Here is a 6516-nt window from a genome sequence, read left to right on the forward strand (position 1 = left end):
AGCATTAGTCATGGGCAAGGGGTGCTGCTGTGTTCCCACACCCTGGCATCCTACAAGTAAATAGTGTCCCATTTCCCTTGTGCTGTAGGTGTACAGATAACACCCACATTTTGGCCGCAGGCCTTCGCTGTCTTCATGATCCCAGATCTAGGAACACCTGCACATTCAATAGGGGACACCTGGTTCTTTACAAACAGATTAACTTTACTGAGCGGTCCAAGTTCAATTGTTACAGCATAATACGTAGTTGTAGTTACAGTTCCTTCAGCCTGAGCTATCACTTTCCTCACTGGCACCTCTGGCCCATGGGATACTCCGTATGTCTTTGCAGCTCATATGAGTCCTGTACCAATTTCAGTATGCGATTCCCCATCTGTCTTTTCCTTGTGGAAAGAATTTAAGGCAGGCTTCTCCATGCCTAATTTGGGCTGTAGGCTCAAAAGTTCCAGAGAGATCCTCTGAAGTTTGTTGCGGCCGTTTTCATGCTGCCTAGCAGTCTGTAAATGTTTATACCCTCCAGCTCCCTGGCCTTGAATTTCTACTATCACTTCTGTTATCTAATCTTATCTAACTTTAATCACGAACTGCTCCTCTTTTTATCTAACCCGGACCCCTTAAGGGTTAGGGCTGTTCCTGAATGTTTAACTGTTCCTAAACCTGTGCAACTTACTTCCTGTATCTAATGTGCCCACAACTGCACCTTCTCTTCTCTAATTTAATCCCTACATCCTATGCTATATGTTATGTTATTCTAAGCTTTTCCTTAAAGTTTCCCTAAATGTTTTATGTAAAATACATTATACATTCACCACATTGCAATACATTTACTACCCATATTAGTACCTATAAGATTTAATGGGGTTTCTCGTTTTACGTTACTCATACAATGCAATACAATATATTAAAACCATATTCTAACATGAATTCTGCATACGTTGTCTTTAGGGGGAGAGGCGTATGACACCTCCTGTCACACCCTTACACAGGTACTGGCAAAAAATTAATACAATAGCAACTCTTGGAGGTTATATAGCACTACTAGTACTACAAGGGGCAGATGTTATTACTGAGACAACTGGAACCCTGGAACATTGCTATGATAAATGGAGGATTAAAGGTATTCTGCGAGTACTGAAGAAAGGAAGAGGTACTGCTGTGACAACTGAGGGAACATTGCTATAACTTCCGTAGAAAGTAGGGAGATGTTTTGTGACTACTGGAATCAGGAAGGAAGTCAATGATGTGACTTGGGGAAAGGGGACAATGCTCTGAGTCTTGATGAAATGAGGAGACACTCCTCCTTTTAGTTTTAGATGTATGGGGAGGAGTTGCATTGCTGTGACTACTACTGAGAAGGAGGCACTGCTGTGGCTACTAGGATAAGAGACAGCAGCTGGAGATGAACTGATTGATCCATGAAGAATCGACTTTGCATAGAATTTTCTGAAATTTACAAGTCCTCGAGATTTTGAAAAGTTTGAGATTCAATTTGCAGACATCAGAAAAAGAAACAGAAAGACAAACAAATGTCCAGCACTAGTTCACACACAACTGAAAAGTCACCGAGCTTAGCTAATGACATCAGGCACGACAGCATTGGCTTTCCTATAATGCCCTGCAGCTAATTCATCACTTGATCTACCGTGGATTTTAGGATTTTACATTTTTTTTAGATAGGAGGTCAGAAAGCACAGCTCATTTCACATACAGTGGCCCCCGAAAATATTCACCCTCTTGGTATTTTTCATTGTTTTGCTACCTCACAACCTGGAGTTTCACTTATTTTTTTGAGGATTTGCATCAGTTCATGTTAAGGACATGCCTACAACTGTGAACATTTGGTTTTCTTTTTATTGTGCAGCAAACAACAAATAGGACAAAATAACTGAAAACTTGAGTGTGCAAAACTATTCACTCCCCTAAAGTCAGTACTTTGTAGAACCTTCTTTTTCAACAATTACAGAAACAAGTCGCTTTGGATAAGTCTTTATGAGCTTTTCACAATTGCCACTGGGATTTTTGCCTATTCTTCAAGGCAAAACTGCTCCTGTTCCTCCTCCTTCCAGCTTGGTTTTCTCTGGTGAACAGCAATCTTCAAGTCCGATGACAGATTCTCAATTGGATTAAGGTCTGGACTTTTACTAGGCCACTCCAAAACATTTACACTTTTCCCCTTACACCACTTGAAAGTTGCTTTCGCAATATTCTTTGTGTCATTGTCCTGTTGAAAGGTGAACCTCCGTTCGCATCTCAAATCACTGACAGACTGAAACAGGTTTTGCTCAAGAATATCCCTGTATTTTGCACTATCCATCTTCTCATCAACTCGGACCATTTTACATGTCCCTGCTGACAAAAAACATCCCCACAGCATGATCAGCATGATGCTGCCACCACCATGTTTCACTGTAGGGATGGTGTTCTTGGGTTGATGAGCTGTGTTGGATTGACGCCAGACATAGAGTTTACCTTTCTGGCCAAAATGTAAAATTTTGATCTCATGCTGGATGGGGGAGCATAAGAGATTGTGATTTTTTTTATAACCCAACCTTGACTCTTGTCAGGTTTGTTATGGCACCATGTTCTTTCCATTTGATGATAATGGATTTGATGGTGCTTCGGGAATCATCAGAGATTGGGATATTTTTTATAACCCAGCCCTGACTTGTACTTCTCAACAACTTTGTCCCTGACTTGTTTGGAGACATGGTATTGTTTGGTTAGTGGTGCTTCTTGCTTAATGGTGTTGCAGCCTCTTTAGTTTTTCAGAACAAGTGTGTATATACTGACAGACCATGTGACACTTAGATTGCACACAGGTGAACTTCTTTTCACTAAACATGTGACTTATGAAGGTAATTGCTTGCACCAGAAATTTTTAGGGTCTTTATCGTAAAAGGATTGAATACATATGCACATGCCAGTTTTTAGGTACTTGATCCCATAAATTCAATTGATGGCTAGATTTTTCTGAATTCACTTCACCAACTCAGACTATTTAGTGCTGCTGCATCACACACAAATTAGATTACAAAAAAAACAAAACGGGTAAAAATCCAAGGAAGGGGGAGTGAATAATTTCGCAAGTATGGCCAGAAAAAGTCTTTATTGGTTTGTGTTATACTATTAGTTACCATTAGTTTTTAAAGCACATTGAAAATGGGTGTAGTAGTATTTCTGTGAATATTATTATAAAGATTCGAGTGAGATAGGGATGTGCTGTACCTGCATAGTTAGTGTGACTGTGAATTCTTTCACCTGTGATATACTGGAGTAACAGCATAGCACCTTGATACCAGAATTTTGTTAGTCTTCACATTATAAACCTATTTTCAGGGCAATTAGAGCCTTTGCAGTATAGAGATGAATAGCAAATGTATTCACTGCAAATCAAATTTTATGCTAAAATTTGTCAAAGCCGAATTTCCAAAAATTTTATAATCTTTAACAGCAACACAACCACAGTACAGGTCCATAAATCTGCTCGTAGAGATCTCTATGTGCCTTGCTACATTTACAGCTGATTGCATTCATCTGACATAGGAGAGGTGCGGTAACAGCTTGAATTTTGCTGTAAAAAATAAAAAAATGCTAAGTGTAATCAGTTAATGAATGACTTGAAATTGATGCCTTATTTCACAAGTAATGCATTATTCTGCAGATTTCAATGTATATGTCTTACCTTTTATTTCAACAACCATTCTGTAAAGTGTATCTGTTAAAATCTGTGACTAATAGGGAAAGTAACGTACTTTCTGCTCAGAGTTCACACTAATTTTAACAAGTCTTCCGTGTGTGATCGTTGCTTTATTGTTTTCTGTGGTATAGATGCAGTGTTCATCACACTTTATTAAATGATCAGTAAAGAATGTTTTCTGGAGGGGACATTGAAACATTTGGTGTTATCATCTGATGTTTCTATTTATGCAGTTATCGGCTGATTCTACAGTTCAGTAGGTAGATGCTCATTAATTTTATTGCTGTCTTCTTTTAAGAGTTTTGATTTGTAAAAGAAAAAAGTGTTGATTGCATTTTTCTTCCTACAAGTATGTCTTTAAAGAGTACCGTACCTTCAAGTAACTTTTCAGAATTTGCTGTCCTGTGCGTACATGGGAAATAATGTCCGGCCTTTATGTGACCTGCATCCTGTATTTTCACCAGTTTCCCCTCTGCAGCGTCTATCTCTTAATTAAAAATCAACTGAGCTGGTATACATGTGACAGCACATAGGGATGGATTCTTCCTCTTTATTCCGTTTTTAGCATACAGGCAGAAGCAGTATGGAGGATATCAGACAGTAGTACTGAGCTATGTAAATGTGAATCCAGTTATGGGGTGAGGTAAAAGACTTGTTATAAAGCTCAGTGTGATCTTTTAATGTATCTCTGTGCCTCTTTTCTCACTCTGCTTCAAAACTCTTCCATTCTATAGGCTATGTAACCTGATACCTCACTGTGCTGACAGTCCAGACAGAGTTGAGCTGTTTTTCAGAGTTGATCACATGGGGAGAAGAAAAAATGTCTTACAAATGAAGAAAGAAGCAACATTCTCTGGCTTTTTACACTATGCTACTATATCATTTTCAGATTTTTGAGCTACTATAATCTTAGATAAAATGATATATGGGCAGCACGGTGGCTCAGTGGATAGCACAGCAGCCTTGCAGCGCTGGAGTCCTGGGTTCAAGCCCCACTAAGCACAACATCTGCGAAGAGTTTGTATGTTCTCTCCGTGTTTGCGTGGGTTTCCTCCGGGTACTCCGGTTTCCTCCCACATTCCAAAGACATACTGATAGGGAATTTAGATTGTGAGCCCCAACGGGGACAGCGACGATAATGTGTGCAAACTGTAAAGTGCTGTGGAATATGTTAGCGCTATATAAAGATTATTATTATTATTATTATATATTTGTGGTTTTATTCTATTCATTGTATGCTCACTGACTTAAAAAATATATATATATTTTAATTACAGAACAGCATGATGCTAGAGGGGATTTTCCTGTGAGTTTGCCAGAAAATAGGTAGGTTTTATAATGGCCTGTTGCTGCTGACTTATAGACAGCATACATTTCTACAAATCAATTCCCTGTAGAACTGTATATTCTTGTGAAATGGGTAAAATTGCAAAATGCTTGTCAAAGCATTTGCTACTTATTGAAAATCCTCTCCATTCTCAAGAACAGAGGCTTTTTTTATTTTATAGATTACTGCAGGCTATCAGCTACCTCTACAGTCTATAAGAGGTGATTGATTTCCTATGCATCGAGTATCTGTTTGTTAGCACTGAGCACTGCCCCTTGGCAAGCAGGAATCCAGGGGGAAAGGGATCTGTGCAACCTTAAAGAAAGAAGATGACACAACGCCTTTAAAAGGAATCTTTCAGCAGGTTTTTGCTACCTCATATGAGAGCAGCATGACATAGGCAAAGAGACCCTGAATCCAACGCTGTATCACTTAGCTTACTGGGTGCAGCCGTTCTGACACAATTAGAGTGTTTAGATTTAGCAATAAAGCAGAGCTGAGAAAGCTAACCCCTCCCACACCAGGCTTCCTATGTATATAGTCTATAGACAGTGAACTGCTTAACACAGGAAGTGGCAGAGCCGGACTAGCAGGCACACACTGTTGTAGACAGAGAATGATAACAACCAGGTGATGAAACGTCATTGTTATTAAACAACAGCACACAGCCTGATATGTGACACATCATTAAAATCAGTAGTTTAACCCCTACCTCATGCTGTACTCAGATTACACAGTAAAAATCTGCTGACAGATTTCCTTTAAGGAAATGCTGGTTATAAAGAATTGTTTTTTAGTTTTACCATTTGCTGTACAGAGTTTGGTAATTGGTGTTATGAACAATCAGCCTGGAATCAGGACAGGACAAAATTTGTGCTGTTGTGTTTAGTTTTCCAAAAATTGCCTATGCTGACACAGTAAATCAAAACTACGGCTGTGCTGAGTAGGATTCCAGCTGACCATGTGTTTGATCCTAGTTTTCCAAACCTACATATTTCAACATGCAATTTTGTAATGTGCATTACAGCAGATACTAGACTGCGTTCTTATATTGTGGTATTGATGAGGGTTTTTTTCACGTTCTTGGCAAAAAAAACTCCATAGTTTTGCCATTATTTTCCAATGTTGTGACGAAAAATGTTGCGGTTCTAAATGCTGCAAAAGTGTGAATGCAACATTAGGGAAAAGAAAGGTCAGGTATCTAGCATTCATTAAACTAAGGCACCGGTCACACGTTAAGTAATGGTCAGTATTTTACATCAGTAGTTGTAAGTACAAAAAAAAAATGTAATGAAATCACGTCACCACTTCTGTACTTTTCACCCACTCTCTTTTTAGCTTACAATTACTGGTGTAAAATACTGAACATGTGAACGTGGCCTTAGAAGTTACGCTCTATATGTTCTCGGGTACATGGCTGTATTTTCAGTGTGATCCAACAAAACATCGAATCGCACTCGGACCAAAGTCTATGGAGTCGCGCAAATTTATT

The sequence above is a fragment of the Ranitomeya variabilis genome, chromosome 2 (genome assembly GCF_051348905.1).
Source record: "Ranitomeya variabilis isolate aRanVar5 chromosome 2, aRanVar5.hap1, whole genome shotgun sequence".
NCBI classification, from domain to species: domain Eukaryota; kingdom Metazoa; phylum Chordata; class Amphibia; order Anura; family Dendrobatidae; genus Ranitomeya; species Ranitomeya variabilis.